General features: G+C 37.1%; 1 long non-coding RNA gene across 1 annotated transcript in view; it reads right to left on the bottom strand.

The window, feature by feature from the left end:
* Positions 1-5,556: 5,556 nt before the first annotated feature.
* Positions 5,557-14,343, bottom strand: part of LOC140640941 (uncharacterized) — a 30,162-nt gene continuing 21,375 nt past the window's right edge. Inside the window, exon 3 of the long non-coding RNA XR_012037537.1 lies at positions 5,557-6,029. This is a non-coding gene — a long non-coding RNA (uncharacterized lncRNA). The remainder of the gene's footprint in view (positions 6,030-14,343) is intronic.

The following is a 14,343-nucleotide window of genomic DNA, read 5'->3' as shown; positions in this document are numbered from 1 at the left end:
CTGTACACAGGCCAGTACATTACACAAAACAACAACTCAATATTCCGTTTTCATTTTACTATGAATATTGTTTACTTTGCCTGTCCTGATCCAGACTTAAAACAGTACAGAGAAACACTGATTTCAAGGGCATGTACTTTTGGATACTTTATTCTGAAAATTGTAAGCCAATTAAATAAATTAAGAAAACATTCTGTACTTTATATTTCCTCTTCACCAAATCACAATATCAACAACTCATCACTTTCCCCTTTTATAGTAGCCTGCTAATGGATTTCGAGTTAAAAAAAATAGTTATTGGGAGTTTTTACTAGTGTGGACGTGTTTGTGCTCTCACATTCGATGACCCAGAAAATGTGTGATTAAGACCAGAAGAAACCAGAAATGGAGATAAATGGCATGCATCATGGGTCTTGACTGATGGTTAAGCAAGTGTCAAATCAGAGCAAAATTCATACTCACCCGGAGGATGGTTATAAAGTCTTCTCATCCATCCATCTATCCAATCATCCATCTATTCAATCATCCATCCATCCTTCTATTCAACAGGCATTTATTGGAGGGTAAACAACAATGAATATGATGATATATTCTTAAGGAACCTAGACCCTATTAGAAAAGGCAACATAGGGGCACCTGGGTGGCTCAGTCGGTTAACTGCTGCCTTCTGCTCAGGTCATGATCCTGGGGTCCTGAGATTGAGATTGAGCTCATGTCAGGTTCCCTCCTGTAATAATCTCTTTCTTTTTTCTTTTTTTTTTTAATTTTTATTTATTTATGATAGTCACAGAGAGAGAGAGAGAGAGGCAGAGACACAGGCAGAGGGAGAAGCAGGCTCCATGCACCCGGAGCCTGACGTGGGATTCGATCCCGGGTCTCCAGGATCGCGCCCTGGGCCAAAGGCAGGCGCCAAACCGCTGCGCCACCCAGGGATCCCTCTCTTTCTTTTATAACAGGAATATGTGTTTATGTCACTTTTTAAAAAACATTTTATTGATTGATTGATTGATTGATTGCTGTTATAAAAGAAAGTTTGGGTTGGAGTGTCAGGGATGGTTAGTGGTGTGTGACCAGGCAAGTCTTAAAAGGGGTAGAGGCACTGAAGTTCAAACCTGAAAGACTTGAACATACAGAGATTGGGAAGTATGGTGGAGAAGATGTTTGCATTTTAGTCTGAGAATAGCATCTGACAACATCCTAGGCAAAGAAACAGTAGGATATGTGGTCTATTTAATTTGTCAGGAGTAAAGAATTTATTAAGTGGAATAATCAGATAATTTATACTTGTTACTGGTATCCCTGGGTGGCGCAGCGGTTTGGCGCCTGCCTTTGGCCCAGGGCGCGATCCTGGAGACCCGGGATTGAATCCCACGTCGGGCTCCCGGTACATGGAGCCTGCTTCTCCCTCTGCCTGTGTCTCTGCCTCTCTCTCTCTCTCTCTGTGACTATCATAAATAAATAAAAATTAAAAAAAAAAATTTATACCTGTTACCATCTCAGGTGATCTTTTCTGCATGCCCAAGGTGCCGGGAAGGCTTTGCTCTGTCCTCTCGCAGTGTCTTAGGCTTACTTCTATCACAGTCAAATGACTAGAGTAATGGCTCAAAAGTCTGATGGTGCAGAGTTTTTCAAACTGCAAGGGTTTTCATACTCTGAAATAATTTTATTTTTAATCTACTTTTATAGTTAATAATCATTTAAGTTTACTCATCTATTTATTTTTTCTTGTGCTCTTCATTTCTTCTTGTACCCTGAACCTTACATCTGGGATCATTTACCTTTTGTGTGAAGAATTCTATTAAGTATTGCTATAGTAGCAACAAAACTCTCTCAGTTTCTGCTTGTCTAAACACATTTTGCTTTGTCTTCATTTTAGAAGGCTATTTTCCTTTGATACAGAATTATAAGTGGGAGGTTATTTTGTTCCACACTTTAAAAAGAGTATTTCCATAAATAAATAAATAAATAAATAAATAAATAAATAAATAAATAAATATCATTTCATTTTCTTCCAACATTTCTGTTGAAATCTTTGAAAAGTCAGCTGTGGATCTTTTGTTACCTCTTTGAAGGTAATGTGTATTTTCCTCTGAGTGCTTCTAAGATGTTCTCTTTCAGTAGTTTATTATGGTGTATATAAGCACAGTTTTCTATAGTTACAAAATTTGTACTTCTACTGAGGGTACAAAACATTCCTTAGGTTTCTGATGTCTTTCATTAGTTTGGCAAAATTTTTGGCCAGTTATTTCTTCTCTTCTAGTTTAGGAAGTTCAATTACACATATGTTAGATCTTTTCTCTGAGTCCCAAATATCTCTTATGTTCTTTTCCATATTTTTAAAATCTTTTTGTTGTGGTGGGTAACAGCTTGGATGTTTTCTATTGAACACAATTCCAGGTCATGAATCTTGTATTCTGCTGTTATGATATTAAACCTATTTATTGAATTTGACTTTTAAGTTATAGTTATATATTTTAAAGTTCCATAATTTCAATTGGATGCCTTTTGTACTTTTGTATTAGATTCTAGTTCCCTGGTGAAATTCTTTTTTTAAAATCTTTTCTCTTGAAAATATTAATTGTGGCTGTTTTGAAGTCTGTGTTTGATAACTATAGTATCTCAGTCATTTATTGATTTATTTCTATTGTTCATTTTTGCTCTTGGTCTAGCCATTTGATTCTTTGTGTATGTATGTCTGTTAATTTTGGATTGAGTGTTGGATGTTACCTATGAAAAATTGCAGGAGATGTTAATTTTCTCCAAAGAAATTTTAATTTCCTTTGGTAAAAAGTTAAAGTACCAGCAAGATACTTTGATTCAATTAGGGACTGAAATGATTTGAAGTTATATTTCAAGATTTCTGAAAACTGGTATATTATAATTTGTATTTATTCCTACATCTTAAGATTTTAAGAATATCAAATGAAATCTTGGAGTATTTGCCAGGCTCTACCTCCCTAACAGGCTATGAACTCCAATTTCTGTCTCACTATCACCAATGCACAGCTTGGGATTGGAAAATGCATGCAGAATATTGGCCTCATTTTTCTTCAGAATATTTGTCTTTCAAGTAATAACTGTTTTTGCAGTCCTGAGCTCCAATTTTTTAATCTCTCAGCCCAGTGAGACAGCCCCTCACTTTAAAATTCAGCTTTCTCTGGCATCAGTGCCCTGTGCAATGAATTAGCAAATGTCCAAGAGGAAAAAGTAGCAGCAAATATAGGACCATTGCAATGCATTTCTTCCATCTGCATTTTATATTTCTGGCTGTTATGGCTTTTCTTTAAAAAAACATTATTTTATTTATTTATTCATGAGAGATACAGAGAGAGGGCAGAGACAGAGGCAGGACTCAATCCCAGGACTCCAAGATCACAACCTGAGCTGAAGGCAGACGCTCAATCACTGACCACCCAGGCACCCCTCTCTCTACTATTATATTCCTTATTGATATGTCACAATAATATAATAGTATAACATAGACAGAAATACAATTTCAATATACATTTCACGTTTGGTTTATACAGAGTGCTAACTTAAGAGCTATATCATAGCAGTCTCTTCTTATCATATCTATTAAATACTCTTATTTACCCTCTAAATCTTTTCCCACTGAGTTCTTTATTCTGTGAGTGAGTGATCCTATCCAGCTCATCCTCGACTTACTGTCTCACCTCTCCCAATATATCAACAACCAAGTCCTGTTAGTCTACCTTGTGAATACTCTCTGCGTCTCCCTGTCCACACTGTTTCTCCCTTAGCATGGCCATCGTTACTCTTCCTAGGATAATTGCAACTGCCTTCCACCCAGTCTTGACCTCCAGTCTTGATGACCCCTTATCACAGATAAGATAACCTTATTGGTTATCCATCTGCACCCCAACCTTTTAAATGCAAATGCAAAACACCTTTTCTTTAAACACATCAGTGGTTCTCCTTTCCATTTGTGTAATACCCAGGAAGGGTTTAGTGTCCTTACAAGAGTTCCTAGAGAGCTGACTTTCTCTCTCTCTCTCTCTCTCTCTCTCTCTCTCATCCATCATGTGAGGCTACAGCGAGAAGTCAGCAGCCCAGAAAAGGGCTCTCACCATAACTCTACCAAGCTGACGTCATGATCTTGGACTTCCAGGCCTCAAGACTGTGAGAAACCAATTCCTGCTGTTGATAAGCTACTAAATTTGTGGTGTTTTGTTTTAGCAGCCTGAACTATGATAAAAATTGGTACCAAGAAGTGAAATGCTGCTCTAACAAATGTCTAGGAATGTGGAAGTGGTTTTTGAACTGGGTGGATGAGTAGAGGCTAGGAGGGGTTTAATGCTGAAAAAAAAATGTACATTGCTGCAAGTGGACCATTAAGGACATTTCTGGTGAGATCTCAGAGGAAAAAAAAGAGTGCTGTTGACAAAGCCTCAATCTTCTTAGAGAATGCATGCATAATCATGAATAGAATGTTGGTAGAAATGGGGATGATAATGATCATTCTGATAAGGTCTCGGATGGAAAGAGGAACTTTTTATTGGAAAATGGAAGAAAAGAGCTCGTTATAAATTGGCAAAAAAAAAAAAAAAAAACTTGGCTAAATTGTGTTCGTGTTCTAGTGTTTTGTGGAAGTTAGAACTCATGAGCAATGAAATTGGATATTTAGCTGAAGAGATTTCCAAGCAAAATGTTGACAATGTGGCTTGGCTCTTTTTGACTGCTTGTAGTAAAATTTGAGAAGAGAGAAATTACTTGAAGATGAAATTATTAAGCAAAAAGGAATGAGAACTCCAAGATTTGGAAAGTTCTCACCCTATCTATATTGCAAAAAACTGAGAAGGTGTGTTTGGAAGGGGTACTCAGGGAATGGCCAAGCATCACTTTGACAAGGGGTGTATTGTGAAGCCCAGACTTAATCAGCCACCACAGCAGGAAAACTGCCAGTTTAAATTGAAGAGGAAAGAGGTGGCAAGTCATCAAAGATGGACATCAGATCTCTTGGATTTATAGGACGGGACTATAGCGCTATTTGGTTGCAAACGTGTGCTATTCTTCAAGACAAGGGAAGAATGAATTCAGAGATCATATGCTGCCTCCTTGGCTTCAAAACAGGGCATCATTGGCCTGCTTTCAACAAATCAGACATCCTTTGCCCAAAGAGGTACTGAGTTCTGGAGCCAATTCCTTACCAGCAGAGTGTTGGGGGCAATACCGTCACCTCAGAAAGTCTAGATGGTAAGACCCCTGCCCCAGTGGGCCCAGAAGGTGGGATACCTGTCCTAGTAGGGGCCTGGAGAACAGAGCTCATGAAGTTTGCCTGGTTGGTTTTGAACTTCCTTGCTCTCCCCACTGCCCCCCCCCCCCCGCACCTTCTTTCCTATTTCTCCCTTTTTTTTTAAAAATTTTTATTGGTGTTCAATTTACTAACATACAGAATAACCCCCAGTGCCCGTCACCCATTCACTCCCACCCCCCGCCCTCCTCCCCTTCTACCACCCTTAGTTCGTTTCCCAGAGTTAGCAGTCTTTACGTTCTGTCTCCCTTTCTGATATTTCCCACACATTTCTTCTCCCTTCCCTTACATTCCCTTTCACTATTATTTATATTCCCCAAATGAATGAGAACATATAATGTTTGTCCTTCTCCGACTGACTTACTTCACTCAGCATAATACCCTCCAGTTCCATCCACGTTGAAGCAAATGGTGGGTATTTGTCATTTCTAATAGCTGAGTAATATTCCATTGTATACATAAACCACATCTTCTTTATCCATTCATCTTTCGTTGGACACCGAGGCTCCTTCCACAGTTTGGCTATCGTGGCCATTGCTGCTATAAACATCGGGGTGCAGGTGTCCCGGCGTTTCACTGCATCTGTATCTTTGGGGTAAATCCCCAATAGTGCAATTGCTGGGTCGTAGGGCAGGTCTATTTTTAACTCTTTGAGGAAACTCCACACAGTTTTCCAGAGTGGCTGCACCAGTTCACATCATCAAGATAAGAAGCTTTTGCACAGCAAAGGATACAGTCAACAAAACTCAAAGACAACCTACAGAATGGGAGAAGATATTTGCAAATGACATATCAGATAAAGGGCTAGTTTCCAAGATCTATAAAGAACTTATTAAACTCAACACCAAAGAAACAAACAATCCAATCATGAAATGGGCAAAAGACATGAAGAGAAATCTCACAGAGGAAGACATAGACATGGCCAACATGCATATGAGAAAATGCTCTGCATCACTTGCCATCAGGGAAATACAAATCAAAACCACAATGAGATACCACCTCACACCGGTGAGAATGGGGCAAATTAACAAGGCAGGAAATATTTCTCCCTTTTGGAATGGGAATGCCTTATCCTATGCCTTTTCCACCACGGTATTTCGGAAGCACTTACCTTGTCTTGTCTTACGGGTTCACAGTTGGAGAGGAGTTTTGCCTCAGAATGAATCTTTTTTTAAAAATAGTATTTGGTTAAAATTTTTTTATTTATTTACTTGAGAGCAAGCAAGAGAGAGAGAGAGAGAGAGAAAGAGAGGGCACAGAGGGAGAGGGAGAAGCAGGTTCCCCACTGAGCAGATAGCCCAATACAGGACCCTATACCAGGACCCTGAGAGCATGACTCCTGAGAACGAATCTTACCTTGACTCTCATCCATTTCTGATTTACTAGTTATATATGGTCTATTGACTATTAGAACCAAAAAAGGAGTGTGGCAAGACCCATGCAAAGATCATGAAAACTTAAGTGTGAGAGAAAGAACTCAAGCGTTCTAGTCAATTATATATACCCTATACATCTGTATCCTGCCATATATACCTAAGAGATTTTGGGCAAGTCACTGCTACTTTCTAGAGCCTATTTATCTCTTCCATATTATGAGGGTGGTATTAATTATCAAAGCATATTCCATGGAATACAGATCCCAATGAGTGTTTAGGAAAAACATTTCCATGAGCACATACATATGAAAATGCTGTGTTCTTTAACGCTCTATGAAATAACAACTCTGTTAGCACGTTAAGGGCTCTCAGGATTTCTACAGTAAAGCAATCTTTTTTTCTGCCAAATGCCTAAAAATAACCTGTATAATATGCTTTTGAAAACACCAGACTGGGAATCTTTAACATGAATTTAAATTTTCTATAGACATAAGAGTCTGGGTACAGCGCTATGGAACATGATAAGAGAATGCAAACATTTTCCCTCATGCTCCATTAGCATAAAAATGGGAGTTGGGGGACATGTTGAGAGAAGCATTGCTACCCATTTCACAAAGGATTCACAAGTGGTGAACGTGCATGAGAGATCATTAAAAACAAAGGAATGTGCTAATATTGGCAGGTGAGTGGCAAGATGAAGGAAGGCAGTGACCAATTTCCCAGAAAAGCTCATAAAAGTACGAGCTAGAGTAAATGTCATAGGCTAGAACTTTGGGAGGTCCCCTGTGGTATCTGAAACCTGAGCACTGATGTCACCCCATGAGATATCTGGGTGAAGGAGAAGGGAAAAAACGAGTTTTATTAGAGGGGATAGTAAGAGATAGAATGTTGTTCCTTCTCTCAGCTAGTGTGAAAAAGATTTGAAGCTATGTAGACATGCAGACTTTTACACAATGTTGTCATCATTAAATTTCAACTTCAAAATGGGCTGATAGCTCTCTGCCAGAAGACCAAAGTTAGGGTGAACAAACACTGCTACTAAAAACAATATTAACATATTCTCTCTATGAAATAATATTTTGTTCTATTTCTTTCAATCTCTTTTATAAAGAAACATTTTAGAATTACCAAAAGAAAAGAAAAGAGTATAAACCCCCTGAGGTCCAGCAATCTTCCTGAAGATAAAATAAAAGCATATAATGAAAGTATAATGTGAATCTGGCCAGTATCTGCAACAATCTCTGAGGTGCCCTTCAGATGGAACATTTTCAGTTTATAAGTTTATTTTTTAATCTATAAGCTTCCTTTGTGGGTCTATATGATTGAGTTTAAAATATAACTTCTTTAACTGGAAGGAAATATCAGTCAGAAAAATTGACATGGCCTCATAGACTCAACATATGAAAGAAATTTGAAAAAGGAAAAAAAAAAAGACCTAATCTAAAAGGGAATTGTACCAGTCAGGGTTCTCCAGAGAAATATATATATATAATCATTATATGCATATTTATAAAATATATAAATATTTATTTATATATTATTTATTATATTTTAAATTATATATTTATATTTTATGTTATATTTTATATTTATATTAAAATATTTATATGATTTATATATTTTTATATATAATATATATAAAATATTATATATACATGATATACATTATGAGGAATTTGCTCATGTTTTTATGGAGACTGAGAAGTACCATGATCTGCCATCTGCAAGCTGGGGACCCAGGAAATGGTATAATCCAGTCCAAGCCTGAATGGCTGAGAACCAGAGGAACTTGATGGTATAAAACCCAGTTCAAGATACAAAGATGTCCCCCCTCAAGCAAGCAGGCAGGAAGGGAACAAATCTTCTTTTTTCCTCTGTGTTCTATTCAGGCCCTCAACAGATAGAACGATGCTTACTCACATTGGGGAAGACAAGCTGCTTTACTGGGTCTACTGATTCAAATGTTTCTTTCAGAAACACCATTACAGACCCCCAGAAATAACCAGCTTTCTCGACGTCCCTTGGCCCAATCAAATTAACAGACAAACTTAACCATTGCAGAGGTTATCCTGAGAGAAAAATAGCATGTTTTTGGAGCCCCCAAAATGAATTACTGAAGAACAGCCCTACCTACCCTTTTTCAGACTATTGTTGCTCTTGGCCTTTCAAAGAGTGACAAAACCAAATGGCCGAATATTTGCTGGATAAAATAACTTTTGGGGAGGACTAGACTAATGTTCCATAGTTAGTAATGATATTCCCATCTACCTACAACATTTTATCCTCACCTCACTGGATCCTTCTAAACTGTTACTCCTTCATACATCTAGTTCTGACATGAATGTTGGGTGATATTCCCATTCACGTTAATGAACAAAAGAAAAGTGAAGAAATGAAGATGTATGTCAGAAATTTACTTGTTAATCATTAATGATGGTGGTGACTTCTTTGCTGACACAATTAATAGATTTTGAATACTGAAAGAATACTTTCATAATTTTTATTGACAATGTATCCACTACAGACCTGACATGTTTTTTGAGTATAATCTGTTATTAATACTTCCTCCATTGCATCCTTAAGTGCAGAAAATTTACAAAACAATAATCAAGCCCTCATTTATAGCTCTTGTCCATTTTCATGGTATAAATACTCTTACCATGGCTCATTTCAAGCCACTAACATAAGATCCCTGAACAGAGTTGGAAAGAGATGCGTAGTACCACGCCATTATAATAGTATTGCTACCACACAGATACAATAGATGTAATAGCCTCAGGAGCATAGATACTAAAGAATACTGTAAATGTTTAGGAAGCACTTCCTTTTGAATACTTGTGGTCATTTAAATACTCTATACTATATACTCTATATATTCTGGGGAATTTCAACACAAGTTGAATTTTAAAGCTCATTTGAAATTCTTCCTTTTGATGGAATTTCAAGGACTGCTTGTCTGTATGTTAGGGTTCTAACCCTTTTACATAGGAACTGACTTTGGAAAGGCTGCACATGGGAGCTGTTAACGATGGGCAAAGTAATTAGAACAAAGTATTTATTACTGTGTATGTAATAGGTTTAATAGGAGGGCTGCCTGGGTGGCACAGTTGGTTGAATTATTTACTCTTGATTTCACCTCAGGTCATGATCTTGGGGTCTTGAGATGGAGCCCTCTGCGGAATTCCATGCTCACTGTGGAGTCTGCTTAAAAGATTCTCTCTCCCTCTCCCTCTGCCGGCCTCCCAAAATGAGTAAATCTTTAAAAAATATTTAATCAAATTTGGGGTTTAATATTTAATTTTGGATTAAATTAATATCTATTTAAAAATAAAAACATCATCATCATCGATAGTTGAGTGATTCTATGATACGAGACTTGTGATAGGCCACTAGAAAGTCATCTCAATGAAGGTAGTGGCTTGTCTGACTAGTTCCCTGCTAAATACTGAGCACTTACATGATGCCTGGCATATAGAGGACATGTAATCCATAATACACATGTGTAATTTCCTTTAATCCTCAATATTCTCCTAAACTAGGTATTATTAATATCACTGCAGATGAGAAAACTTAATATTTGCCCAGTGTTACCTAACTGGTAAATCAGCCAGGATTCAAAACCAGGTCTGATTTCAGTATTTCTACTCTTAATGAATACAGCATGCAGCCATGTACCTATAAAGCAAGAGTCAAATATAACAGGAAACAGTATAACAAAGTCTTTTACAAGCAGAGCACCCTGACAGCAGATAAAGTGCAGCATTCAGGGAATGTTTAACAAGAATTCTACAAAGTATAAATGGTCACTTAGATAAGTCTCTTTGCAGTTCAGCAAGCATTTTGTCCTTCTACTCAACTTTGGAAAATGTTAAAGACTATGAAAATGAGGGGTTTTTTTGTTTTGTTGTTTTAATCCTAATAGACTCAACAAATGTACGTGAGATCAGTTCATTTCTGATGGGCAGGAATTTAATTTAAAGGAGTTACTGTCCAGGTTGCATGTTCCCATGGTTCATTGAAATTTACCTATTTGATATTCACTAATGGTATTTGTTGAGTCCTCACTGCAGGTGAAATCCTTGAGGCTCCACCTTACTGCTTTGTTCTTGTGTATTCTGGATGACCTAAGAGTGTAGTTGAATTAAATGGCTACTATTAAATTTCTCAAGTATGGCTTTTTATCCACACCCATTCATTTCACCTGTACCCACCTAAATAGATAATGAATGTACATGGTATTCTCACTGTGACATGCTAATTATCTAGAAGACAAGCATATTTTAAACTTATGGTGAAGAAAAATTTCTCTGATAATGTTCTAAATTTATTTTTACTCGAAATAATTATAAGGGAGAAGTGTACATGGGTGATTTCAAGGAGATGATCGATGGGGAAAAGCGATGAAAAAGGCAAGGGTTAGAAACACAAAATGGTGATTACAATGATATATGTTGACAGAAAATCAAGGATTTCAGAGTTGGAAGGGATCTCAAAGGACAACTGGAGCTGTGCCCAACCTTCAGGCAGGTATATTATCTTCATTTCACAGATGAGGCAAAGGGGCTCAGAAAGGTTACATAATCTGCCTAAGGTCAATAGCTAAGAGGGAGCAGAGAAAGCACTAGAAGTAGGTATTGTAGTTTCTCTTGCATTGCCCTTTCTTTTAGATGAGGCTGAAAGCCTTTGGTGCTACATTATTAATTAATTAAAAATATATTTTGGAAGTAAAAAATGTCTTTCCTAAGAAAGACCTCCAGGAATTAGCAACAGAGAGGCTCCCAGATGGTTCTTTGGGGAAGAACTTTCCACCCTCAAGATGTAGAAACCCCCAATAATTGATTAGAAATATGAGAAGACAGGAAAAGTTGGTAAGGTTAGCACAGAAAGAGTTTTCCAGGTATAATGAGCCCATCCTTGGATGTCTCAGAAAGGATAGGGTACTAATAGGTACCAGGGAAGTGCAATAAACCCACTAAGTACAACAAATCCAATAATCACGAGGCTCTAGGTTTGGAGCTAAATATAAACAAAGCAGCAGATGGGTCAGAATACTGATACACAAAAGTTCAAAGCACTTGTGACCTCTGGGTTTAATTTGTATGACTATTACATAGAATATTAAGAGTTTGTAAAAAAAAAAAAAAAAGAGTTTGTATTCAAAGGCCCCACTAGATCTCATATCAGATCTGGGGAGTGTGTATTTGACAATCAGCCTAGATGATTCTAATATAAGTAGTCACTGATTTCACTTCAAGAACTTCCATGAACTAGAACAGTGCTTCTCAGACTCCAATATGAATACAAATCACCCAGGCATCAAGTTAAATGCAGATTCTCATTCAATACACCCAAGAGTGAAGTCCAAGATTCTGCATGTCTGACAAGCTTCCAGGAGATAACCTGTGCTGCACATTTTGAATAGCAAAGGCAAGAATACTGACATGTAATCAAGTAATGTTGTAATTGTTTAATATAAGAAAGACTGGTTCAGAGCATGTGGCTCTTGATCTTAGGGCCATGAGTTTAAGCCCCAAGTTGGTGTAGAGTTTATGTATGTATGTATGTACATATTTATTTATTATTTACACAGATTTTATTTATTTGAGAGAGAGCATGAGTGGGGGAGGAGCAGAGGGAAAGGGAGAAGGAGACTCCCCGCTGAGCAGGGAGCCAGATGGGGCTGGTTCCTAGGACCCTGGGATCATGACCTGAGCCGAAGGCAGAAGCTTAACAGACTGAGCCACCTAGATGCCCCTGGGTGTGGAGCTTATTAAAAAAAAAAAAACAAACAAAAGAAAAGAAAAAAGAAAAAAAAAAAAGATTGATGGCAATTTAACAGACCAATGAAAAAAATTTATCTACCATGAAAATTATTTTCCTTTAATATATATGTGTATCTGGTGAAAAAAGAAGATCATGAAAGAAATGTTGAGGGTATTAAGTTTTTGTTATTTTTTTTTAACTGGCAGTAGTATGGTGCATTCTACTAAAATAAAATTAAAAAAATCTGAGTTCTAATTTGACTCTGATACCAGCTGTGTGAAACCTCCATCAATAATATAAAAAACAACATGCAGGTAACGTTTTAAAAAGATTAGAATTTATAAGCTCCAGTATACTTAAATTTGCTCAGTAACAAGACATTAATACCAGCTGCTTATTATGGGTTGTATCATTTCTGGCAAGAGAGATTTAACTTTATCTCAACCATATGAGTGCAACTGAATAAAAGTCATGTTACTTCAGTTTATTAAAAATATGCAAATTCTTATTGTTAGTAATATAACCTAAATAAAGCTGAGCCTCCCTGTGGCTCTTTCTCTGCATGGAATCACATTCAGAGAAACATCAGTCTGGCATTCAAAATAATTGAGGAGCAATTTAATTTTTCACTTCTCTTGAAAATGCCAAAAAAGCTACATTTATGAAACACAGGAAATATTCTTAAAATAAATCCTTTTTCCTCATCTCTATTACTATCAATTTTTCCAAAACGTCCACAGATGCTCCTGTCTCCCCTCTCCTGTTGTCCTCAAAAGCTCTCATAAATCCAGTCTGATTAACTTCTTATCTCTCTCCTCCCTGCCGCCTGGCTCAGTTCTTTATCATGTAGATTAACTTTGTTTCTCCTGCTTCTATTAATTTTTAAGTTCCCTCTTTACTATCTTTGTATAAGACAATGGGGCAGGGGTTCCAAAAGCTGATTCCTGGAGCAAGAAGTCTTTTTCTTTAGAGGTGGGGGCAGAGGGGGAGAGAAGAAGCAATTTTACAGATCTTATGGCTTAATTTTCTTGGTTCTTGTCATAGTAACAAATTATTTGCCATGTGCTTTATAAGTGATCTTGACACATGGCTTGAGAATTTACACTATATTCTACTGTCATGTAGATTTTCTATGACATGGAGCCCATGTGAGAAAACCTGATGTAAGTTGTTTTATATTTCCAACCAGGTAGTTTCCAATATTCTTTTTTTTTTTTTAAGATTTTATTCATTTATTCATGAGAGACAGAGAGAGAGGCAGAGACACAGGCAGAGGGAGAAGCAGACTCCCTGTGGGGAGCCCAATGTGGGACTCTATCCCAGGACTCCAGGATCACGCCCTGGGCTGAAGGTGGCGCTAAACCGCTGAGCCACTTAGATGTCCCTCCAATATTCGGGGGAATTGATAACTTCCCAATCTATCAGTGAACTCTTTACCCTTTCTCCCCTCCCAAAATCTAATGACAACTTTCAAAACATGCTTTATTTTAATTCACTTTGAACAAAGACATGCCATCTAAAAGTTTTATTTTGCGAAAAAGTGCTCAATATTTCAAGTATAGGTTTAATCAATCAGGAAAAAGAATGATCTTTTCAGTTTAGAGTAGGCACTACATGTCACTCTGGCAATACCAGATGTTGGGGGGATAGTATTATGAATTTTGAAGTCATTAATTATCTTTTTGACAAGTGGGATTATTATTAATTTGTTATTAATAATTTAGCTCAATTTTAAGATGATGCATAGTTTAATACTTGAATATATAAACCTGAAATTATTTATCAAAGATTCACTTAAAATTTCAAAGAACGAATCAATCCATAAACCAACCAACATAATCAATGATACAGGCCCTCTATATGAAAGGTAAAAAGATTGTCAATAGTCATGAGGGATTAATCAGAAACTGTTGACTATTTTCAAACTCCAGT

This window comes from Canis lupus, chromosome 10 (assembly GCF_048164855.1).
Source record: "Canis lupus baileyi chromosome 10, mCanLup2.hap1, whole genome shotgun sequence".
Taxonomy (NCBI): Eukaryota; Metazoa; Chordata; class Mammalia; order Carnivora; family Canidae; genus Canis; species Canis lupus.
This window is presented reverse-complemented; position numbering and strand designations above follow the sequence as displayed.